The sequence below is a fragment of the Notamacropus eugenii genome, chromosome 5 (genome assembly GCF_028372415.1).
Source record: "Notamacropus eugenii isolate mMacEug1 chromosome 5, mMacEug1.pri_v2, whole genome shotgun sequence".
In the NCBI taxonomy this organism is placed as follows: domain Eukaryota; kingdom Metazoa; phylum Chordata; class Mammalia; order Diprotodontia; family Macropodidae; genus Notamacropus; species Notamacropus eugenii.
Window position 1 is genome coordinate 156499626 of NC_092876.1, and position 26507 is coordinate 156526132.

The window sequence follows — 26507 nt, forward strand, 5'->3', positions numbered from 1 at the left end:
GAACCAGAGTCTCTACTTGGGTTCATGTTCTTCATCACCAATGTTAGAATATTAACCATGCGTGACACTTTTATAATATAGACATAAAATATCTTAAATCTCTTTTTGAAGAGACCTGAAAACAACATTGTTATTTGTTGATTCTTTTCATGCAGATACATTTATTTCATATTGAGATTAAAGAGTTAGTGAAACCACATATTTTTACTTTTAATTTTGGATGACTGAACCCTCAAGTTGCTTCTAACAGGCATTTTGTGACATAGTAGAGATTGAGGGCCAATGCTATGACCCAATAAGGGCAGCCAAGTGCCACTGTGGATGGCATGCAGGGCCCAAAGTCAGAAAGACTTATCTTCTTGAGTTCAAATCTGGCCTCAGACATTTACTAGCTGCCTTACCCTCGGCAAGTCACTTAACCCTTGTTGCCTCAGTTTCTTTATCTGTTAAATGAGTTGGAGAAGAAAATGGCAAAACACTCCAATATCTTTGCCAAGAAAACCCCAAATGGTGTCATGAAAAGTTGGACTTGACTGAAAAAGGACTGAACAACAATATCCACATGTTGTCTCATGTAATCTGTATTTATAGGTAAGATAGACAAGGCATTTTATTGATTAGGAAACTAAGGGTCAGGCAAGTGAAATAATATACTCAGTCACACAGAAAGCAATTGATAAAACTGGATCTAAATCCCAGTTTTTGACTTGTGATCCAGTGATTATTCTACTCAAAGGATGTTCCCTCTAGAACTTCAAAGAATAGGTATATCCCCTTTTCCACATTACACCTTCTCCCACTTTGGACATTGAAAATCATTATCAGGTCTTTCCTACAACTTGCATTTCATCTGACAAAGTTTCTGGGACCCTCATCATCCTGTTCTCTGAATGTACTGCAGTTTCATGTAACTAAAAAGAGTTAGATTTTCAGATAAACTAAAAAATCATGTAATGAGTTAATTCCCCTGACAGATGATGAATTTGAGACCTAGAAAGGGGAAGTGATTTGACTTGAAGTCTTACAGGTAACAATTCAATCCTATAGTCCAATCCAATAAACTTTTATTCAGCACCTACTATGTGTACGGCACTGTGCTAAGTGATAGAGACACAATATAAAGAAAGTCAGTCCCTGCCCTCTAAAGGGGGAGACAACACACAAAAGGAGGCAGGAAATCTGTAGGCAGTGGGAAGCCACCATAGCATAAATGTAGGTTCATTTTTCTAGAGAGTTGAAAGGAGGTAGAGTAACAGATACAGAGAGGAGTGAATGCCCACAGTCCATTTTCTGCCCTCTATAAAGGAAAGTATTGGGAGGAGTTGTGTATCACCCTTCAGCCCTCCAATAAGAGGTGAGAGGAGACCAAGGGCCAAAGTTGCAATCAAGGCTTGGTTTAGCATTATGGTGATGAGATTAGAGGCGATGAGCTTAACTTGGGAGGCGCACCTTGTTCTGTGGAGTGGAGTGAAGCAGGCAGCAGTGTTTGAAGTCAAAAAGGTCTTTAGATTTCAAGTATGACACTCTTTCCAAGATGCAACACAAGCTTGTCAATGTCCCTTCTAAAATGTGAACATAGTCACCCAACCAGTACGGTGACAGCATCAGAGAGGTGGCAGGGTAGTTAAGTTATGGCAGCAGGGAGACAGTATCTACTAAGAGGGTCACATGGCCTTGCCAAATCTGAGACTGTGAGTGGCTTAAAGTCAGGAGAATCAGAACCAGTGCTACTGTTTCTAAATTGACCTGCAAACAGATGCTGAAGAGCTAATTATACTGAGAGGTAGGAGACCAAGAGTCAGGTAAAACCTCTCCATAGAAGAAAAGGACAGATGCTTGAAGTGGGGGAGGGCACTTGGAATGAGGATGTATTATTTTTCTATGTATTGTGTGTTTGTGTTGGCTTTGCATTGTTTCTGGGAAAAGCTTATAAGCAGATCCCATTTACCATTCAAATAATACTATTAGTTAATTCAAGGCAAAGGTGGACAAAGGGATGGGTAGGCCAAAGAAATATTTTGGAATATATAATTCAAGATAAAGAAATAAAGGAAAGAAGGGAAGGGGAAGGGAATGAGCATTTATTAAGTACCTATTATGGGTCAGGCTCTGTGCTAAGCACTGTAAAAATATCTCATTTGATTCTTACAGCAACCCTGGGAAATAGGTGCTATTATTTTCCCCTTTTGATAAAACCGAGGCAGACAGAATTAAGCAACCTGCCCAGGGTCATATAACTAGTAAGAATCTGAGCTTTGACCTCAGGTCTTCCTGACTCCAGGCCGAGGGCTCTAACTATTGCACCACACAAGCTGCTAGACTGTGTCTGAGGCAGAACTCAGGTCTTACTGACCCCAGATCTAAGCCTCTATCCACTCTGTCATTTTATTGCTTTCATGTAGAATGCAAGCCTTGAGGGTAGGACCTGTTTCCTTTTTGTCTCTGACCTCACAATGCTTAAATTAGACATTTATTAAGCGTCTGTTGGATTGAACTGAATGAGAATATATTGAGATGCAGGGTCTGGACTAGTATTGGGGGTTAAGAGAATGCATGGGAATATAATACAGGCATGATGTGTACCCTCAGAGTAGTTTTACTTTACTATAGAGGAGAAAATTCATGTTGTAGAATAAGAATTTAAATATTTGGTAAAATACAGAGAGGTAAAATACATTTATAAAGTATATGAAGAAGGATTGATATCTTGCTCTAGAATCTTTACCATCTCTATTTCCATTATTATCATATGGTCATAATCAGCTTTTCCACCAGCATTAGAAAGCATTTTTTTTTTTTTTAGTATTTCATTGTACGTGTCATTGTTCTAGATGCCATACAAAAAGAATTATTTTATGTTGGTGATCAAAGACATTCTATTTCCAGTAAATATTTTCAGACACATTTATTGCACTAATATAAAAATAATTCATTTAAATTGCAAACCTTATAATCAGGTAAATGTGACAGCAGTAAACAATTTTCAAAAGGCTAAAATTCATAATCTATATTTATGCTTTTATAGCTTTATTATCTCCTTTTACTATTAGCTCTGCTGGTTAGTAATCTAACCTGAATTTGGTTCTTACTTTGTTGTAATTTTGATAAGTGATATGTCCAATTATACCAGAAAGTTTATGGTTTTTTTTTTACTTGTGAAAAGTCATATGGACTAGAGCAGTTTAGAAAGAGGCTATTAGTTAGCTCCTCTACAAGGAAATATTACCTTGTTGAATGGCTTGCTGAAGGAATTTTCTAGGACTATAAGAGATATAAAAGGTATAATGAACAACTACTGTGACTACGGCTCCATTGAGAATGACCTCATTTAGTATTCTAGAAAGAAATGAATTAGCTGGTTCTTTGACTTGCAATGCAGAATAAGTACCATCTCTCTTTTTTTTCTAAAGAAAGGTGAAATATCATTTAGCAACTAGAAAACAGCAGTTATAAAGAAGCATGCATTATATGCTCCTTATTATGATCAATATTAAGAGTGAAAAACATATTTGTTCCACACTAGTAAACAACATATTGAATTGAATGTTTGAACCTCTAAATTCATATTCATCTTGCCTATCTTAGTGGCTTCTGACTGGGTGGAGAATTAACATCCTAACAGAAGGTTTGTTCTTGAAGGATGATAATGAAACTAATTTTAGTGTCCAGAAAGAAGACATGAAATTAACCTGTTGAGACAGGCAATGTATTAAATGGTTGCCCAATGCAGATGGTGTTTTAGCTATTTAAGAAAATTATGGTGGTAAACCATGGCTAGTTATCAAAACTTAATAAACAACAGAGCACAGATACTTTAAGATCTCATGAATTTAGACTAATATGAGACCATCACAATTAATTTTTAAGTGTAAAGTCCTGAATATATATGTATAATATATATACATATACGTATATATATATGTATATATATATATATATATATATATACATATATATATATACACACACATACATGGATATTAACTACTCTGCTCAAATGAGCAGGCTCTAGAGCTGAAAAGGATCCTAGGAGGTTTGTGCCTTTATTACTGATACTAAGCTAATTAGTTCTTGCTAATAGAAGTTTTTTAAATGAGTAAATAAGAAACAATTAGTACAACAGTAATCACTCTAGCCTAAGCTTAGCAGGCCTCTCTTGGTAATACAATGATACTGATCACAGGTAAATTAATATTTCTAAAGTGTAAGAAAATAGTTATTTTTCTTAGAAGACAAATCTTGTTAACAGTATTCATTTGCTTACAAAACCCTTTCTTCACAAGTCAACTTAGATGACATTCCTGTTATCACAAATTCTGCATTAGTGGTTTTAATTAATGAAGTTTCTTGTTAATACAAAAACCATATCCCATGTTTGCATAGCACTTTTTAAATTTATAGAGCATGAGAGCTAGCATGAAATATTGGATAGAGAACCGACCTGCGAATTAATAAGACCTGACATATACTGCTGTATGATTCAAACAAGTCACTTAACCTCTTTAAGACATTAATTGCAGAGAAGTTGTCAACCAGTGTCCATAGAAGAAGATTCCTTATTTTTACTTTCCTCTGCCAATGGAACCTCAGATTCAGTCCCTATCCCTATCCTTTTCTCGTTTCAGGGGTAAAATAACCCTGTGAGGTAGGATTAGTAACTCACTATTTCACTGACAAAGACTTTAAGGTTGGTGAAATAAAATGACATGCTGAAAGTCATCCAGTTAGTAGCTAAGTAGCAGATCCATGACTTGAACCTGGGTCTTTTGAATTCCAAATTTAATGCCTATTCCACTACACTAAGCTAACAGGATTTAATTGAATAAATCACTGAACTTATCCACTAACTCTAGTGTTCTCTAGAGATAATAACAGCATCTGGTGAGCAGAGCCCTTGCCTTACTTAGAGCCAGAATATGTTGGTTTAAATTTCAGCTTTATTCCTTGTTAACTGTGTAGCCTTAGACAAGCCATTTAACTCTCCACATCTTGGTTTCTTAATCTGCAAAAAGGTCAAAATGGTATTTGCACTATCTATATCACAAGAAGGTTGTGAGGAAGTATTTTATAAATTGTAAAATTCTATACATATCTAAATTTCTATTATTTTTCTATTATTATTGTGTTGAGAGAGAGAGAGAGAAAGACAGAGAGACAGAGAGAGAGGGAGGGAAGGAGGGAGAGAGAGAGAGAGAGAGAGAGAGAGAGAGAGAGAGAGAGAGAGAGAGAGAGAAGGAGGGAGGGAAGGAAGAGAGGGAGAGAGAGGGAGATAGAGAGAGGGAGAGGGAGGGAGAGAGACAGAGAGCAAGAGACAGAGATAGAAAGACAGAGAGACAAAGACAGAGATAGAGACAGAGACACAAAGAGAGAAACTGATAAAGGGTTATAGTAGTTAAGTTGAGAGCTTTTGATTCATGCTTTCCTTTTCCCTTTCCCCATTGTGTGGTATACTCCTTCATATCCAACACTTACTCAGTCTGTAGTAAAAATCAGCTTATCTTTATGAGATGATAAAAGACACTGTAAAAGGATGTGCAACAAATAAAGAATGTTTAAAGATAGAAGGAAACTTCTCAGGATAAGTCATATCAGTCTGCTAGCCAGTGATGGAGCAAGGAAGAGGGATAAAGTAGAGAGGGGACAATTTCACTAGGTCCCATTAGCAATGATGGTCAGAGAAATCACAAAATTCTGTCCAGACAGATCACTCCTTAAGTAAATCATTGAGACAGACAAAGCTACAGCTGCTCGTGATTATATTCAATTTGGAGTAGCAGTTCTCTTAATTTGTAATTGACTGTCTACTGGTACTGGTAAGTCTGCTTCCCCCTTTTCTATTTTGTGGTGTTCCAAGATTCTAGGACTTTCCCCCCATCTAAAAGGGCTTCCACCTCACATGATCTTTTAATCCTTCTTTCCCAGTTGGGAAAAATTACATTTCCCATTGGCCTCTTAACTGATAAGAGGCTATAGTAATAATGAAAACAATATTGTACCTCCACACATTTGTTGTGGTTCACTCATGTCAAACTCTTTGTGACCCCATTTTAGGTTTTCTTGGCAATGATCCTAGACTGGTTTGCTGTTTTCTTCTCCAGCTCATTTTATAGATGGAAACAAACTGAGGCAAATAGGGTTAAGTGACTTGCCCAGGATCACATAGCTAGTAAATGTCTTAGGCCAGATTTGAGCTTAGGAAGATGAATCTTCTTGAATTCAGTCCTGGTACTGTATTCACTATGCGACCTACCTGCCCTAGTGCATAAGTGCAGACGCATTGACTAAAAGGGGTTGTTTGTTCACTTAGTTTTCTTTAGGACATGACTTCTTAAGTAATCTACTTTCTTAGTGACTATATCTTACATGTATATGTTTAAAAATATATATTTTACATATATATGTTTTAAAAAGTTTAAAACTAAAAAGTAAATTTAAACTAAAGCCCATCAAAACTAAAATAAGATGACAATTGGTTAAAAAAAAGATAGTGTTATCTTTTAAAAGTAACATTGGAGAAAGTGATTTAAAAAAAAAGCTATTTTGAAGCATTAGTTATTACAAAAATAGATCTGGAAAACTTTAGTTCTAGCTTCTCTAGTTCAACTCTCTCATTTCACAAAGAAGGAAATGGAGGCTCAGAGATCCCAGTTCGTTTGCTCAAGATAAGTGAGGGATGACTCTTCATCTCAGTTTCTTTTTTACTCCACCATGCTGCTTAACAATGATTTATTTGATTGAAAATAAGAATATGCCCCCCAAAGTGGTATCAATTTGCACTAGAAATAATACTTTTCCACATGTTACTTTTCTGATTTATCTTAGGAAATGGAAAATTTTTATCATTTAAATTTTGAAACCCTAAATGTTGCCAAGATTCCTGGGAACAATTTAGAAATTTTCATTTTAGAAAAATGGAACTTCCATTAGTGAGAACTCACAAATGTTGTTGTAAGCAGACAAAAGTTGAAAAAGTATATTGCCCAAATTAATATGACAATTCCAGAGTAGCTCAGGATTAGAGTTCAGGTATCTTAATTGCAACAAGACCACTGGATGCTGGCAATGTCTGTTTTTTCAAGGTCGTAATTTCTTATGAAAGGGACAAGCAATGAGTATCAAGGCAATTAAAATTTGATTTACTACTCATTATTCCTCACTGCAATTTGGAGATAAAATTGAGGAAACTAGTAGTGTCCTTTACTTTCCTTTACACTTGATTAAATTAATGAAATTTTAAAAAGCAAAACAAAAAATACTTAAAAATATGCCATAATCTGTCTTTTAAGAGTATATAGGCCCATCAATGCTTGGAACTGATAGTGCTTATGATATGATGATTAAAGAAATCACAAATGATATTGAACTTGTCCTGGACTTCTGTGTAAATGAATGGTGTTGAATCAGCTGGATGCTGACTTGTCGTACAATAATGATAATGCTATAAGCCTATGAGAAATGAAAACAGGTTATCTAAATAGTGAAATTATTAAAAATAGATATTTTTTACTCAGAGATTGGTTACTAGGAATGATGGCTATAACCTAATTTTACAATATTTATGAAATAGAACACACAATGATGGATAGAGAATTGGAATCCTAGGACAGGAAGATGTATGTACAGAGCCACAGAATTTGAGATTAGGGAAGGGACTTCAGCAGTCATATAGGCCAACCCCTACATGAAAAATTCCCACTATAACATACTGTCAACAGATCATCCAGTTGCTGCTTGAAGACCTCTAATGTCATCTTGAGGAAAACCATTTCACTTTTGGATGATTCTGGTTTTTAAGAAGTTCATCCTTGACATCAAGTCTAATTTTCTCTCTTTTATTTTAACTGGTTTTCCTCTCTGAGGACAGCCAGGGCAAGTTTAATCTCTTCTCCTCAGTGTTTAAAGTCTACCTGTGATGCACGCTAATTGTGTGACCCTAGACAAGTAACTTAACTTCTCAGCCCTTTAGGGAATTCTCTAAGACTATACATTATAAGACAGATAGTGATCTGGGATAGGGAGTCTCCATATCACGAGTTCCTTATCTATAAGTTCTCAGGAAGGAGGAAGGGATAATATTTGGAAATCAAAACTTTAACAAAAAATTTTAAAAAATGGTTTTAACATATAATTGGGGAAAATACTTATAATTTTTTGAAAGTATGGTTTAGGATCCTTGAGGGTCCCTGACTCCCTTTCAGATGACTGCAGGGTCAGAACTATTTTCATAATAATATTAAGATGTTTCCATTTCTGATGCAATAAATGACAGATATAACCCACATAAACAAAAGTTCTCTGTGGAATTCTTAATAAATTTCAAGAGCATAAAGAGGAACTTGAGACCAAAAAGTTTGAGAACCATTACATACCAAGGAAATCATAATTCTGGCACAAAAATAGTTTGTTAATGCCTTTGACCCCTTACTTTTCTCATAATTTAGAAGAAATGAAAATATTATATTCTGACTACTTCTTTTCAAATACATTTTCCCAAGAATATCATCATGGTAGAATCACAAGAAAGTTAATTCTATAACCTATCCATACAAAAAGCATGTGTTTTCTCCTTCACAAAGTACATACTGTAACTTAGGTGAATCTTATTATGAAATACTTACAGGCATTGATTCCTGAGTTATGGGAGAACATAGATAAAAAGGAATAAGTGCATTTCTGATTTGAAGCAAAATATAAACAATAACGAGCCTAATGGTCAACAATAAAAAATATGTATTGGCCATAAGTTATATTTTTGACGTTGTACTTTGATTCCATAAACAGGAAAAATGGCGGTGATGGTGGGGGAAGACAAAGAAATTAAGGTAGATGGAATAAAGGAAGGTAAAAATGAAAAATGAGAAATAGGAAGACTGAAAAAAAGAAGGCAAATCAGAATGTGGTCTACTTTGTCCATTTTGATTTCAGAAATATTTACAGGAGGAGAAAAATGAAAGCCTCTTGTAGCTTCTGTGAGAATAAAGAGAGTTAGTCTCCCAAGGAAAGATTTGTGGTAAGGATGTGCCAAAAGAGCCTGAGACTTAACAAAAGATGCTTGATGGAGATCATACAAAATGCTTCCTGGGAAGTCGCTGGGAGGGATTACATAGGATAAGAAGGCCTAAATGGGTTGCGATGTGCACCAAGGGAAGGAATACCCATATTGATGAAATGACACATTCACTGATGTATTGATATAAGCCAAATGATATTCTCAGCTTAAGGAATCTTCAGGTTGGGATGTTGCTTGTGTTAGATGAGAGTTTTCAGTTTGTTTTACTGGAGGAGTTTTTCTGTGGGAACATATTTCCAATATCATAATGGAAGACTGAGGAAGACTGAACTTCCCTTGCTCAAAAGTCATCTTCCTGCAGACAGCATTTCACCTTTACAATCTAACCTCCATACAGTTTCAAAATTAATGTTCTGACAATATAGTTCTGATCATGTTGTTCCCCAAGCTAAGTGTCACAGTGGATAGAGTCCCGAGCCTGAAAACAGAAAGACCGGAGTTCAAATTAGGTCTCAGACATTCATGAGCTGCATGACCCTGGAGAAGTCACTCAGTCACTGTTTGTCTCCAGTTTCTTCAACTGTAAAGTGGAAATAAAAATAATGCCTATGTCCCAAAATTGTTGTGAGCATCAAATGAGACAATAATTGTAAATGTTTAGTATCCAAGAGATATATTTTTGGTGAATCAAACACCTCGAAAGAACTTGATGTGACCTTCACATAAACATGAAAATTGAATTAATTTTGGAGAAAAGTTCAGACAAAAAGAGGACAGAACTGCTGGATGTACTCTGAGATTTCCTCTAAGTAAGACAAAGCTAATGACTATTAATGATGTAGCGCTTTAGAAGATATTATAATTTGCTTAAAGAGGTAAAGATACTTTCCCCATTATAGGATAAGTAGCAGAGAGCTTCAAGTTTTTATCTGGAAATTTGATCTTTTGGACCTGATTCTAATGAATTAAGAACAACCTGTTATGGAAGATGAAATGATGGGAAATTGGGAAGAAGTTATCTTAGGTGACTAGCATTATTGTCTACTATTATCCCCAGAGTCTGGGAATGCCATGTACTACTGAGAAAAAGGTACATATGAGGGGAAAAAAGAAAGATTATATTCAAAGAGATTCTGGTGGATAATGAAGAAACTTGTCAAATAATTTAGTTTCTTTTTCCTTCATCCTTTCTTTTATTAAAGTAATTTCTTTCCTTGTTCCTTCAGATTTACTAAAGACTAATATAAACTAACGGACTATAAAGTTTATTTTTTGAAGACTCAGTCTCCTTATCTCATCCAGTCTGGAAGTATAAAGGACACTTACAATACCAATACCAATACTAATCTGCACAAAGGATATTGACCTGCTTTGTTTCCATCCTGAGCCTTCTTAAATTTGCCAACATCATGGCACCCTGATCCCAGAGGCAGATACTATCTGCCGTGCCACATTTTGCAGGATGTAAGAACAAAGAATAAGTCAATCCACGCTCATGAAGAGTTTACATTCAAATACAATCTCACATTTTACTATCCAATGTATCTAGAGAATTGACATAGATATAAACTATATAAAAATTGATATAGATATAAAAGAATTTCCCCAAAAGATAAGTTGTCAAAATATAGAAACAAGTAGGTATCAAGAGAAGAAATACATGCAATCAATAATGTATGAAAGAATGTTCCAAATCACTAATAACAAAATTAATGCAAATTAAAACAACTCTAAGATTGTTAAATTTGTTTGTCCCTAGATGCTCTGAAGCTAACAAAAATAACAGCTGATTCAAAGCACTGTAGCATCTGCCAACTCACAGCAAATGGCTAGGCCATGTTCCTGGTACTTGGTGGGTCTGTACTCCTAAAATTGTAGCTCATGACCCTCCTCACACCACCATCCCCATAATAGCTCGATGATCTCATTAGTACAAAGCAAAGATATTTAACGAAATGGTTGATAAGGAAATTAACAACAAAACATAATGTTGTCCATAAACCTGTGGCATGCTCTCCAACAGACATATGCCATAGGAAGATTGGATATACATAGAGAACACATGTAGAAGGAACACGAGTGTCAACAGTACTTGGAAGCATATAGGTTTCAATTTGTATCTGAAGATGCAAGACCACTAATGGTTTTGTAATGGAGATGTGTCAGTGAGAGCCCAGTACTTGTGAACCTGTCTAGCATGCTCAGTATGAGATAATTCCCCACATGGACTTGGGAGCATGTTTAGGAATTCTGTTTCTGGTCCATTAACCATATGGTGAAGAGATAAATTTTTGATATGTTGCTGAGGTGTATATAAGAGTGTGTACAAAAGACTGCTGAGTGGGCAGCTCAGCCCTTTTTCTCTTTCCTTTTCAAGGATGATGAGTTGCTATAAACCTCCTCTAGATAAGAGAGGGACCTAAGCCCATCTCTGATTCATGAACCTAAGAGTGCATGGCCCTCCTATTCCCAAGAGAAGGCATAGCAATAGGAACAGTATTCTCCTTCAGCTATCTACCTTGCTCCTCTCCTGATCTCATGGGGCTCATATGCTTTGCCACTTTGTCCTTTCTTGATCTTGGGTGAAAGAGTTTCAGAGTAGGTGGCAACTTTGTGAACTTTGAAAGGCTAGGAGAGGGAGCCACCAAAGGTCTGGGATCTGGAGTCCATGTCACATTTTGCAGATAGCTGAGACTGTTGGGGATCAGAGTCCTGAGTGATAAATATTTGACTGGCACAGCAGTTGATCTAATACACCAAAGAGAGAGTGATCATGATTCATCCATTGGCTTCCACATTCAGAGGAGAACGTAGTGGTAAAAATGTTTGGTAGAAACTGTTTTGAGGTGAATCTCAAGAACAGAGCTGTTAAAGGGAAGAGTATGCCCCCCCCCAAGTTATTGGGAAGAAAGGTCTTGTAACTTTTGCCTTTGCTATGTCTTCTCTGTAAATATTTCTTCATAAAGGCTAAATAATATTAATTTGTTAAATGATACTGAAGCACTAATAACTAACGGACATCAATAATACAAGAGATATATAGATACAACAAATCAGCCATTATAAAGCCTTCTGGGGATTACTAGTCACAGGAAGAAGATGCTAAAGATGGCAATGCTGAATGCCCATGTTACTGGTGGCATTTCCTTGATTCACACAGATCTGTGAGTGCTCATCTCAGGAAGACTCTTGCCCATGATGCCTGGAACCTCTTTGTCTGCTCCTTGTACTTAGCCAGTATCTCCGCAGATTTCCTGAGCCTCTCCTCCTGGCTGGTCCACTGAAGTTTTCCCACCAGCTATGTATCTCATTGGTGTAGTGCATGCCTCTATTCTTTGGTATTAGACTCTCCACCACATCTATTAGCTCCTTCATTTGCTCTTCATGATCCCTCCCTTTGACCTGATTATTGAAGGCACAGACCCAGTCCCCACAATGTGCAACTGGCTTTTTCAGGGCTTTGTTTTCTGTAAACTGGATGTAATACTGCAGGGAGTCACTCCTAGGTGATGATGATGACTGGGTGCTTCATTACATCATTTCCAAAGATCTCCTTTACCCTCATCATGGTGTCCACCTTACGGTAGTGGCCCATCTGAGTCACCAGGATCAGCGTATGTGGCTCCAGAGAGGAGAGGATATTACACTGAAAGATTTCTTGAGAACTTAGACCTTTAGTAGACACCTCTAGGTCACAGACATCAGGGCTGCCAGTGCTTTCATTTCTTCAGTGCTCCAACTGTGGCTCCCTTTGCTGAAGATCCTGGTCACTTGACATTTTTCCCAAGCTTGGTCACAAACACACTCTCCTCAAGGATGCTGTTCCTTGTTGCACTTCCCCCAATTCCTGTTTTCTTCACCAGGAGTAGCCTCAGGTTGGGCTCTTTCAGGAGCTGTCTCTCCTCTCCTAAGCCATAAAGGTTGTCTTCATGTCTTGCAACCTTTCTTCCTCTCATGTTTACCTGAACTTTTGCAAGAGTCTCCTAATTGGAATTCCAGTCTCCATTTTTTCAGTTTCCTGTTTATGCCTCTCTTGGATCTTGATATTGGATATTTTTGTTTTAGTTCTGGTCTTCTCCTTATGAAGACTTGAAATCCTTCTATTTTACTGAACGACCATTTTTCCCTTGATGTACTGTGCTTAACTTTGCCAGGTTGTTGTGTTTGTCTATTGCCAAAGAAGACCATGCCATCAGAGAAATGATGCCATGATTTGCACCTGACTTTGTTTTGAATGAGGGAGGGCCGTGCAGGTCACCAGCCTCATTTCTCCTCCAGAGTCATCTAAACAATTTAGTTTTTTAAAAATAGACATGTATAAAGTGAAGCTAGGAGCAAGGGTAGATAACTGAAAAAGAATTCAAAAAAGGTGACATGGTCCTTCATGAATAGTATCAGAATTAAAGCCCAAAATGAGTTGAGATATGCTGGATCTTGGATCTAACTGGATTGTTGTTTACTTTCAAACCCCTCAAATTCTCCTTATCTTGGGCATTTTTATTCATGTTTTTCTATAAATTCTTCTCAGAGTATTTGCCCAATATGTTGCAGGACTTCCTCTGGCTCTTTAAATAGCTTGAAAGGATACACTAAGCAAAAATAACTACTAAGTGCCTATTTTCCTTCTGATTTCTCTGTTTCTTTGCATCAGACAGAACAGGATAGAACTTTCTATGTGGTTAATAGAGAATTTAAATCTAAGATAAAATAAGAAATAGTGTTAGAATACTATCTTTTATAGGTTCAAATGATCAGACCTGCCCTAACTACTTCTGAGGATACTAGAGAGTAAGTGGTATCCTTGTTTTCAATGAAAATAAAGAGAGACCCTTCAGATAATAAGTTAGTGAACTAATTTTTGATTTCTGACAAAATTAAATGGATAGTTTACGAACACTTCAAAAAGGAAGCGGTAATGGCTAAGAGCCGGCATAAATGCTTGAAAAGTAAGGCATGCCATAATGGCTTTGTTTCCTTTTCTGATAAGGAAAATGCCATTTATGTAGTGTGTTTGAATTTTGGTAAGGCATTTGAGCTGTTTTTAAAAATGACTAAGCAGATGTTGATTTTTCTGATCAGGTAAGACATTCCATGGGGAAAAATACTCACACAGATTGTATGTTTTCCTCTAAGCAAAAAAAGCCCACATTTTCATATATTCAAATTTCCTATCTCACAAGATCTACTTCTCAATATATATGTGTCTATATAGCCACATATGCACATAGACATATGTTGTTGTTGAGTCATTTCAGTCATGTCTGACTTTTTAGGGTACCATTTGGAGTTTTCTTAGCAAAGATACTAGAATGGTTTGGTATTTCCTTCTCCAGCTCATTTCACAGATGAGGAAATTGAAGCCAACAGGGTTGAGTGACTTGCTCAGGATCACACAGCTAGTAAATTTCTGAGACCAGATTTGAACTCAGAAGGATGAATCTTCATGACTTCAGTTCCTGCACAACACCTATCTACCTCATATACACATGCACACACATTCACATACATATACACATATATATACACACATGTGTATACACACACACACACATATATATATGTATACACTTTAATAGTTATGGAAGAGAATGAGAAAGTTGAGGTCCAGGGAAAGTAATGTGTGTGAGAAATCTGAGGATGCAAGGAATCATTTTTCCAAGCAAAGTTTTTATGCACATCTGGGACAGGCCTTGGAAGAAGGGAGACAGAGAGTTTAGGAGGACAGGGAGAGTAAGGCAGGATGAGTTCAATTTCATACATATTATCCTGAAAATCCAGAAAAGCATCCAGGTAGAGCTGTCCATCATACTGAGGACATAAAGGAGTCCTCTATAGGGCAGTGATAAATGAGATCATTAAGGGAAAAATGTAGAAAATGAAAAAAAATTTGGTATAGGAACAACTTACTGGAGTACCTGCATTAAAAAAGTGGAAATGTGAAGAGCCAGAAAAAGAGGCATGGAAGGAAGACTCAGAGAAGCAGGGGAACTATGAGACTTCAGTGTCTTTGAAACCATGGAATGATGAGATCCTAAGATGGAGGGGAAGATGCATAATATCAAATATGCAGCTTCAAAAAATCATTGAGGTGTGATGAATAAGTAGCAAAGTTGTTCCAGGTGTAGGAGACCAGAGCATCAGACCATTTCCTGTAAAAAAGTCAACTCTTTAGGTATAAAGGTCATCCACAAATGGGAGCAGTTATTATTAACTATGAAAACTCCTCAAGGATGTAACATTATAAAGAAAATAGCCTGACATAATTTAGAACCTAGAATCAAGAGGAAAATGAAACAGTTGAGAGTAATTTATTTTCTAATGACTATAAGGAAATCACGAAAGAAGAATTTCAGGAAGAAATGGAGTAAAGTTTTGTTTTTTTTAAAGGTGGAAGTAGGAGGGAAAAAAGATGAGGAAACTGGATAGGGATGAAGCTTCTGCACAGCATGACAATGGGAGGTACAAGGTTTCTCCTGCTGAGAAAAGCAGTCGAGGGTAGATTTACCTCCAGGGAGACAACTTAATCTTAGATCAATAGAGGAGGAAAGGCAAAGGAAATTAATGGAAAGAAAGATAAAAGGAAATGAGGATAACAGACCCACTGTAAATGGAATCCAAGAACTCAGAAATATGAATACAGGAAGGGTGGAATAATAGAGCCTGAGACAAATGGCAAAATCAAAAAAAGACAGGAGTCAAAGGGGCAAAGAGATGTGAGAGTTCAAAGGAAGCCTTGAAGAATTAATGAAAATTATACAAACATGTATAGAACAAGTTAAAGTTAAGAACTGTAATATGGATCACATTATCTTATGGAAAGCTAGAGATATAATATGTGGGGTTCCAAGAGAAGGGAAGACATATATATATTCATATATTTATATATATAATTATATACATATAATATATATATATGCTTAATTGGCTATATGTGATCACATTCTGGAATATATTCATAAAAAGAGAAATAGAATTTAGAGCTGAATTAAAGGGATTTTTATATATGAAAGAATAGAGGTTGTAACATATATAGTCAAAAATGCTCACTTATATAACATTTATCAAGCAGCTACATGGAATGATATACTATAGATTTGTAGAGCTAAAATTTTGTATAAGGTAGGATCTTTCCCTTAAGGAGTTTAAAGAGTTTACTCTCTAGTTTGAGAGTATCTATATTTTCCAATCATATGCCCATTTCACCTTTACTAAAAGATACCCCATTGATCCTCAGTTACTTGAAAAAGAATCAATAGCTCCAAAGTTTAGGAAACCAAAGAAATATGATTCTTTTATATATTCCCAAGGAACTGGAGTAGAGGAACAGTTATTTCCTCCCAGTAATAACACTTACCATTATTTATTATATTATCATTATTTTAAATGATTTAAATTTTATTTTAATTTTGAACTGAAAAACCACCAAATTAAAAAAAAAATTTCTCTAAACAAAGTAGAATTGAAAAGATTGTACCAGAAACTGTTTTCTTTTTTAATTATAAAATTAATACATTGCATAACTTTCTAAGATGTCCTGTTCATTTGTGTTTCCTTTCTGTTCTTTCTGTGTACTTAGAAATATTTCAATAACCTTTTCTTTTTATTTTTGGAGGGGAGCAACCTAATTGCTATCCTATTTCTAACAAATTGACTTTATAAATTTGGACACATAACTTCCATCTCCAAAGCAACTCTCTAAGATCACAGAACAATTGGAGACCTGTATTGGTAGAGGGAATTTCATTACTGGAAGTTTCCTAATGGGGAACATCACAGATTAGGGAAAAAAAAGTACCACCATACAAAAGATAACTTCAATTTAATTGATCAAGCATTTACTGTACACCTTCTGCATGCCTATCTTCCATAGGAATCAGGATGACTGGAAAAGAAGTGTAAGGTATAATTCTTCCTCCAGGAGTTGTTGGTCACAAAATATAGGGTAGTATATTATTAAGTGATTAAGTGATAAAATTTATAGTGCTATTGGAAGGTCAGAGTTAGGGAAGGATCACTATGAGGCAGAGTATTCAGGCAATTCATGGTAGAGGTAAACCTTGACAGATGAGTAGGATCTGAATAAAGAGGAGAAGAGGGGATAAGATTATTGCAGAGATAACCAGAAAGAGAAGTAGGCTGACCCAATTGATAAGACAGACTTTGAGTCAAACTCCAAGCCTGCTCCAGATATATTAGCAGTATTAGCTAATCTGTACTGTGACCAGGGGGGTAAGTCACTTACTCTTATAGTACCTTATGCAATTCCCTAAAACTATTTTGTATATGAGATGTAGCTATGCATAAGTGGAAGCAGTTTCTCTCCCCAGGAATTTTTTACACTAATGAAAAACTAGGCCTCCACAAAGCAAATAACAAACAAAAACAGAAAATCAAAACAGATGTGAAATATGGAGACCAAGAAGAGCAAGATATATTTAAGAGTCAGATTGAAAACTGTTTTAATTGAAGTAAATTATTTTGGGAGCTAATGAGCGAGAAAGATGGTTGGTGAGGGACAGTAGAATCAGATTACTGAAAGTCTCAAATGTTAGAATAAGGAGTCTTATCTTATTATTTTGGCAATGGGGGGAACTATTAGAGAAGTAGTTCCCTTGAGGGCAGGAGTTATATGTTATACTCTGTTTTTCTCACATCACCAAACATAAAACCTTATCCACTGTATAGATCCATGAATTATTTTCCTGATTTATTTTTGCCAAGATTGTTTTTGCCTTATTGTTCACTAAATTACTCAATTTGTTGGGTATTCTTTTATATTACATTAAGAGGGAAATCTATCAGGAAGAAATGAACCTTTATCTTGAATGCTTAATGATCATTTAGAAGCCTTTACTAAATGTTTCCTGCTATTTTCAACAATTGAAATCTGTCTTCTCATTGGTTACACCAAAATCAAGCATTTTGTTTACTACATACTTGGAGCCATTAAAAACTCATGACCATCACAGAAAAATCTAATTTCATTTGCCGTTGTGAAGCCTGAGTTCTAAGGAGATACTTAATAAGGAATAAAAACCTTAATAACAAGAATAACTTTTTTTCCTAGAAGGAAAAACCATCAATTTTTTTTCTCTCTGTATTCACATTTTTCTTGGGGGCCCATCCCTATGAGTCCCTTCTTAATTTCTTTTGAAAAAAGAAAAGTCAAAAATCATACTCAAAAAACTTTCTCATTTAACTCTTTCCAATCTGTTCTCATTTTCCATCCTCACCATATGGTAACAGTACCTTCAGTACATAGTTAAAGAATTGTAATGTGAAGAGAGTCTGTATATTTATGGAGGAAAAAAAAAACTTACTTTTGTATAAGAATGATGATCTGTCAAAGTGAGGGTTTTACTAATAAAAATCCAACCACATAACAGTACTTAAACAAAGGCCCTTAATATATGCCAGGGTAATGCTTGTTGAAGTGAAGGGAAATTGATTTTATTTTTGTTTTGCTGGTTATGTGTGAAGGAATGTGAAAGTGAAGTATGTCATTCATCTTTTCTTTGGTATTTTATGTAAGGCACAATGGGTGAGTTGACAATCAAGTGAAGAAAGATTTTTGACTAAGTACACTAGCATTATTTCAAACATTGAATAATTACTATCCCATGTGTTGAAATATTTACTAGGATGTATGAAGTACTGTCCTAAGTATACAGAATAGAAATTTTAAGAGGAAACACCACTTACCTTTCAAGAAGCTTGCAAGTACAGGCAGATGAGGTTTAACATAGACACTGATAAATAATAACATAGTTTGAGGAAGGATAGATACTAATGGCTGAGGAGATCCCGAAAGATTTCACATGAATATCTGAGTTGAACCTTGAAGAAAACTTTCCAGTCAGGGTGTAAAGGTCTAGATCTGGATGATAATATACTAAAGTTTAGGGTAGAACTTATCATACTGTTTTTCTGGAATATAGCATATAAAAGGGAACAAATAGATTGGAGCCAGATTGTGGAAGAATTTTAATGGCAAGCTGAGGACTACGTATTTCATCTTTTAGGCCACTGAAAATTTTTGAGCAAGAGAATGACATTATTAGACTTTTGCCTTAGGAATGTTAATATTCAAAAAACATGTTTCATGCTATATAAAGAATTATATTTATGCTTCTGAAAACTGCCACTCTATTTTTTATGGGAAGCTAGGTGGGTATGATCAAACACACATATGTAATATTTAATTATAATACAATAATATATACCATATACATACATACTGAAGAACTGTCTTCTCATTGGTTACGTCAAAATCAAGCATTTTGTTTACTACATCTTTGGCGCCTTTAAAAACTCATTCTGATCACAGAAAAATCTAATTTCATTTGCCATTGTGAAGCCTGAGTTCTAAGAATATACTTAATAAGGAATAAAAACCTTAATAACAAGAATAATTGTGTGTGTACACACACAGAAACCCATACACACATATCCCAATTCTTGTCAAATGTTATTTTGTCCTCTTGCAGTCTAATCAAGCTCCATTTGTCCTTTTTTGGAGAAAGGTTACTGAGGGCATGATTGGGGGAAAACTTTTTGACACATCTTGACTACTCTAAGACTTTCAGCATTCTGCCTGAATTTAGACTTCTGGCTCCTTTTTAACTGCCTTTCTTTCTTTGTCTCCATATGTCTCTAAATGGCATGGTCTTCTTTGGCAATGAAAGACAAATACGTTCCCCAGTATACATGTAGAGGCAGTCTGAATCATTCTTCTAAATTCAGGAATTGTGAGAATCCTAACATGGCCACTATCTTCACATGGGGTGTTCAGCAAAGACTAACATCTCTGGTTTGGTGGCTTACCAAGTCCTTTTCAGGACTACTCATCTACCTTTGGTGTCTACCTGTTACCTAACTCTAACCTATGGTTCCAAGAAGCTATCATATATTTGACAACTTCACCCTGGTAAAACCATCTTAGCAGAGGACTAAATCAGTTTAAAGGTAACTGACAGGCCTCAAACCTGTTGGTGAGTTAGGGAGATGTCTACCTCAAGCATGTGAAGACTTCCCTCAGTGGAACATGTAGAGAACAATTTATTTTAACACTCATGAAGGTGGCTGAAGTAGGTGTTGTGGAGTGCTTGGAGCTTGATCTGTTACTGAAGATGCCAAAGTCATCCAATGAATCTCAAGCTATCAGCAGTCATCTTTTGTCTTGCCACTGGACTTTGATGACTCAGGAAGAAAGAGTAAGGAAAATGACCTTATGCAACTCTGTCTCACTTAAATCCAATTCATGCATACAAATCAAAATGTCACCTGTTATTGGTCCAAATCAAAAATGAAGGACAAACAAGTTACTAAGCCCTCCATGTACCTCAGTTTTCTCATCTGGAAAATGAAGATAATAAAAATACTGAAATAAAAAAAAATACTGGTAAAAAAAAAGATTCCAAATACATACATTTAATTGACTGATCTGATCTGAAGGGTGTTCGAAAAGTTCTGGTGAGAGCTAAGAATGATCTACACTTAGGAGTGTGTCTGTTTGACTGGAGAGAAATTGACATATATATGAGAGATGTTGTGAAGGTAGAAATGATAAGATTTGGCAATTTATTGAAAACTTAGTATGAGTGTGAATGAAGAGCCTGGGTGACTGGGAGGGTGATGGTGTCCTCAACAGGAGCAGGAAAGCTGAAGGGAGAGTTTTTGGAAAAGAGAATAGATGAATATTTGAGGGAAAGGCTATTATCTAAGAGAAGTATCTGATTATAGATCTATAGAAGGGGTTCTTAACCTGGGATCTGTGAACCTTCTCAAAAATTGACAACAATTTCAGTATAATCTGTTCCCTTTGTAATCTTTTATACTTTGCTTTATGAATTTTAAAACATTCTGAGAAGGTATTGATTTTTTACCAGACTGCCAATGAGTTCATGAAACACACAAAAAAAGTCAAGGATCTCTGATCTAGAGCTGAAAGAGATATTAGAGACCCTCTAGTTCACTCCTTTCATTTTACAGATGAGAAAATGTGGGCCAAGAAATGTTGAGTGATTTACCCAAGATCACATGTGTGGTGGTGGTGGTAGTAGTAGTGGTAGTAGTAGTAGTAGTAGTAGTAGTAGTAGTAGTAGTAGTAGTAGTAGTAACAATAGTATTAGTATTTGTAGTAGTAGTGGCAGTATTGTTGAGTTGTGTAAGTTGCATCCAACTCTTTGTGACCCCCACCTTTGGAATTTTCTTGGCAAAGATGCTAAAATGGTTTGCCATTTCCTTCTCCAGCTCATTTTACAGATGAGAAACTAAGGCAAACAGGGCTGTGACTTGCCCATGCTCACACAGTTAGTAAGTATCTGTGACACATTTGAACTCATGAAGATGTAGTATTTATATAGTGTCTACTGTGTTTTCAAGTTCTGTGCCAAGCATTTTGCCATTATTATCTTATTTGAACCTCACAACAACCCTAGGAAGTAGGTTCTATTATTCCCATTTTACAGGTGACAAAACTGAGGAAAATAAATGTCAAGTGACTTGCTCAGGGTCACCCAGCTAGTAACTGTCTGAGACTGAATTTGAGGTTAGGTTTTCCTGACTACCGGATCAGTGTTCCACTGTATCACCCAGCTGCCTTCTAGTAAGTGATGGAAGTAGTTTTTGAACACAAGTCCTCTGACTCCAAGTTCAGTTAGACCTACTTTGAATAGTTTCAAGGAGTAGAATTAGGATCAATGGATGGAAGTAACAAGAAAGCAGATTTTGGCTCAATGGTAGAAAAACACTGTAAAATAGAATAGGTCACCTCATTAGGTAGTGAGTTACTGACTGGAAGTGTTTAATTTGGGATTTGATAAACCATGGTTGGGTGTTCTGGAGAGAGGAAAAGGATTAGACTAGATGACTTATACTGTCCTTTCCAACTCTAAAATTCTATGAATGAGTATTTGCGTTTCTGATTTATTTCTAGTTTAAACAGGAAGTTTGGGTTAAAAAATCTGCAAACTCCTCAAAGTTTCAATTCCTCCTTTAAAGACACCATGTACAGATTGCATTAAATCAAAACTTCTAATTTTATCCACATTCCACATTTTTAAGCTTATATGCATATATATATATATATACATGTGTATGTATATATGCTTATATATGCATATATATACATATCCATAGATACACACATAAACTGTACACAAGGAAAGTGATGTGCAGATTGAGAAAATTACTTGAATAAACGTTAAAATACTTTCTAGTAATAAATATTTAAGAGAGTAGCAGCAGGTCACCTCAGCTAGAAAATGGGTATAGTTATCTCAAGCAAAGATTTTTTTTTTAGTCTGAATTGTCCAGATAATTGAGTCAATGACTCATTTTAATTACTATGTCTAGATATTACCTTGGAGTACCATAAATGTATGCTCATATCACTCATTACCTCATATAAAAGAAATCAAAAGAGATAACCTATATAGACTGCATTGTAATCCCTAAAGTTCTATACAAACATTAGCTTTCATTATTGTTAAATAAAAAGGCAGTGTTGGATATGGTACTTTCTTTTATGTTGTTTCAGTTTCTTTATTTTTGTCCTTATTTTTCTTAGGTCTCAAGATTATGAATAAATACTTGTTTTCATGGTAGCTGAAATAATTGCAAGCTACTGCCATGAAAGATCTTATTTAAATTAAAATCTTTTAAAAATAGATCATCAATCTCCTGTTCAAGAGAAGACCTGAAAGATAAATACACACACAGACACACACCTAACATACACACTCACAACTATATGTTGCTATTTAGTTGTTTTCAGTTGTGTTGGATTCATTGTGACCACTTTTGGCATATTCTTGGCAAAGATACTGGAGTGGTTTACTCTTTCCTTCTCATTTTACAGTTGGGGAAACTAAGGCAAACAAGGTTAAGTGACTTGTCCAAGGTCACATAGCTAGTGAGTATCTGAGGTCAGATTTGAACCCAGGAGTCTTCCTGTCTCCGGGCCTGGCACTCTATCTACTGTGCCACCTGGGTGCCCATATGTGTTATATATGTACATACACATATGTAAAATATACATACATATGTTATATATATATATACACACATAAATACACACAAACACATCTATCATCTATCTATATATTACTTGCCAAAATAGAAATTATGAATGTCTAGCCATTTTATAAAGTTAAGGAAATCTTACCTTGATTAATGTATATTTAAATACCAATAGATATTTAATCTAACTTTTAAAATTAAAAAAGAAAAGTAAAAAAAGAGAAAAGTAAACGAGGAATGTAAGTTCACTGTTGTTGGCTTCATGTTTAGTGAGAACCACTGCATACCTCTATACAAGCAGGAAAAGGTTTATTTCTTCCAAAAGCCAAAAAAAAAAAAAAAAATAGACTAAATGGAGGAAAAAAAAAGAGTGAGGAATTAGACTCTTGGCAGTTTCCAAGTCTAAATACAGATGGATATATGATTTATAGGAAAGACAGAAAAATGCCACTGTCATAAAACATTGATAAATGGAGAAATTTTATTTCCATTTATATTGAGCAGAAGATTCAAAATGACATGGCTATGTGGAGGATAAAGAATACTCTATTCAAGGGCATTGCCGCTCAAACTCCTAAGGCCAGAATTATTATTATGGCTACTGTTGTTATTTTGTACCTTTCATCCTCTGGTCATGGGTTTAATCTGCTCTTTATTGAGGCATAGATGATTTAGCCACATCTGTTTTCCTAATTCAACAAAACACCATTCCAAAGTTAAGACAGTGGTGGAAGATCTATTGATACCGAGCCCTGTGTTTATATGCCCTGAGCATAGCAATGAACCTGCAAGCTTTGGTGACAAATAACGTCATGTACCAGAATTCCATAAATCACAGACAGCAATGAACCAAGAACCGAACTCCACAGAATACCAGAAGATATATCTGACAAAGTGGATGACGGGTCATTATTTAGCATCAAACAGTTAGGTATGATTGAAGCCAAGTGGAAACAAGAGATCATAAACCCAGACGAGAGATGAAAATTACAAAATACCACTGAAGATGGAAAGAACAGCAACGTCCTGACCTAGCACAAATGAAATATTCCAGTGATTTGGTCAACAATCTTCTAGGAATGCTGGGACCAGCTATCTTTTGTGGGTTAATCTCCACATGGAATTTCATTACTTCTGAAATAGAATACATTCTTGTTTCCCACACTCTGCCAGTCATAGCATCTTGCACTCTGTGTAGAATAATGAAAGAGTTATTATTGGAAGAGATTTTTGATTTAATCTAATCCAAACCCCTTCATTTTATATATGAGGAAAGTGAAATCTAATGAAGTGACTTCCTTAAGGTCATGTGGCCAACTGATGTTGGTAGGACTACCAACCTGAGTCTCCTGACTGACTCCCAGTCTAGTGCATGTTCAACTCTTCCCTTCCTCTATTATTCCATCTTGTATTCAATAATTATTCACTGATTAGTTGATATTAAAATCTGTAAAATCAGAGGTAGGGGGTGGAGCCAAGATGGTGAAGTAGAAAGACGCACATACACATAGCTCCGAACCCACAAACGATAGAATGGCAGAGGGGACTAACCCAGGGCGAATTCTGCACCCAGAGGCCATGGAATATTGGAGCGAGGGAGATTTCTGTTCCAGAGAGACCTGCAAACCTCTCGTGGGGGGTCCTTCACGGCGTGGACTGGGCGCCGGGGCGTGGAGCAGAGAGCAGCCCTACCGCGGCAGCGACACCGTGAGAAAAAGATCCGAGAGGGCTATGGGGACGGGATCTCCAGTGGCCACGCGGGTCCCCCCACCTACAGAGGGACCTGCAAACCTCTCGCAAAAGGTCCGTCGCGCTGCAGACGCGGTGCCCAGCCTGGACCTGCGGCAGCGGCGGTGGCCGCGGCTCCGAGAGGTACAGATCCGAGAAGGCTCCAGAGACGGGATCTCCAGCGACGTTACAAGCCCCCCCACCAACAGGGGTCTGATGGGGGTAGGTGAGAGAGTCCCTTTGGCAGGTTGAGAGGGGAGTGGGGTGCCCCCGTGGCTTGGGCCCCCCCAGGAGATAGAAGCTGAGAGGCGGCTACAGACAGGGGCTCCCCAAACGGGCGGGAGCCTGGATCCACTGTGGAAGGTTTATGCATAAACCCCCGGAGGGAACTGAGCCAGAGAGGCAGCCCTGCCCCTGACCACCTGATCTTAATTCTCACACTGAATAGCAGCCCTGCCCCCGCCAAAAACCCTAAGGCGGGAAGCAGCATTTGAATCTCAGTCCCCAAACGCTGGCTGGGAGGACCAGGAGGCGAGGTGGGTGTGAGGAGAACATTCAGAGGTCAGGTTACTGGTTGGCGAGAATGCCAAGAAAAGGGAAAAGAAGTAAAACTATTGAAGGGTATTTTCTCGGAGAAAAGACACTTCCTCCCTTCCTTTCTGATGGGGAGGAACAATGCTTGCCATCAGGCAAAGACACAGAAATCGAGGATTCTGTGTCCCAGCCCACCCAATGGGCTCGGGCCATGGAAGAGCTCAAGAGGAATTTTGAAAATCAAGTTAGAGAGGTGGAGGAAAGACTGGGAAGGGAAATGAGAGGGATGAGGGAGAAGCATGAAAAGCAGATCAGCTCCCTGCTAAAGGAGAACCAAAAAAATCTTGAAGAAATTGGCACCTTGAGAACTAGCCTAACTCAGTTGGCAAGGGAGGTGCAAGGGGCCAATGAGGAGAAGAATGCTTTCAAAAGCAGAATCAACCAAATGGAAAAGGAGATTCAAAAGCTCACTGAAGAAAATAGATCTTTCAAAACTGGAATGGTACAGATGGACGCTAAGGACTTTATGAGAAAGACAGATATCACAGAACATAGCGAGAAGATTGGAAAAATGGAAGATAATGTGAAATATCTTATTGGAAAAACAACTGACCTGGAAAATAGATTCAGGAGAGACAATGTAAAAATTCTGGGACTACCTGAAAACCATGATCAAAAGAAGAGCCTAGACATCATCTTCCATGAAATTATCAAGGAAAACTGCCCTGAGATTCTAGAACCAGAAGGCAAAATAAATATTCAAGGAATCTGCAGAACACCACATGAAAGAGATCCAAAAAGAGAAACTCCTAGGAGCATTGTGGCCAAATTCCAGAATTCCCAGGTGAAAGAGAAAATATTGCAAGCAGCTAGAAAGAAACAATTCAAGTATTGTGGAAATACAATCAGGATAGTACAAGATCTGGCACCCTCTACATTGAGAGATAGAAGGGAATGGAATAGGATATTCCAGAAGTCAAAGGAACTAGGACTGAAGCCAAGAATCACCTACCCAGCAAAACTGAGTATAATACTTCAGGAGAAAAAATGGTCTTTCAATGAAATAGAGGACTTTCAAATTTTCCTGATGAAAAGTCCAGAGCTGGAAAGAAAATTTGACTTTCTAACACAAGAATGATGAGAACCATGAAAAGGTGAACAGCAAAGAGAAGTCATAAGGGACTTACTAAAGTTGAACTGTTTACATTCCTAC

The 26507-nt window shown here is 36.7% G+C and overlaps 1 protein-coding gene and 1 pseudogene across 3 annotated transcripts in view; both read right to left on the reverse strand.

The window, feature by feature from the left end:
* CNTN5 (contactin 5) overlaps nucleotides 1–26507 on the reverse strand; it is a 1560624-nt gene that overhangs the window by 180306 nt on the left and 1353811 nt on the right. The gene's annotated exons all lie outside the window — the stretch shown is intronic.
* On the reverse strand, nucleotides 12084–13970 carry LOC140503190 (GTPase IMAP family member 1 pseudogene; annotated as a pseudogene).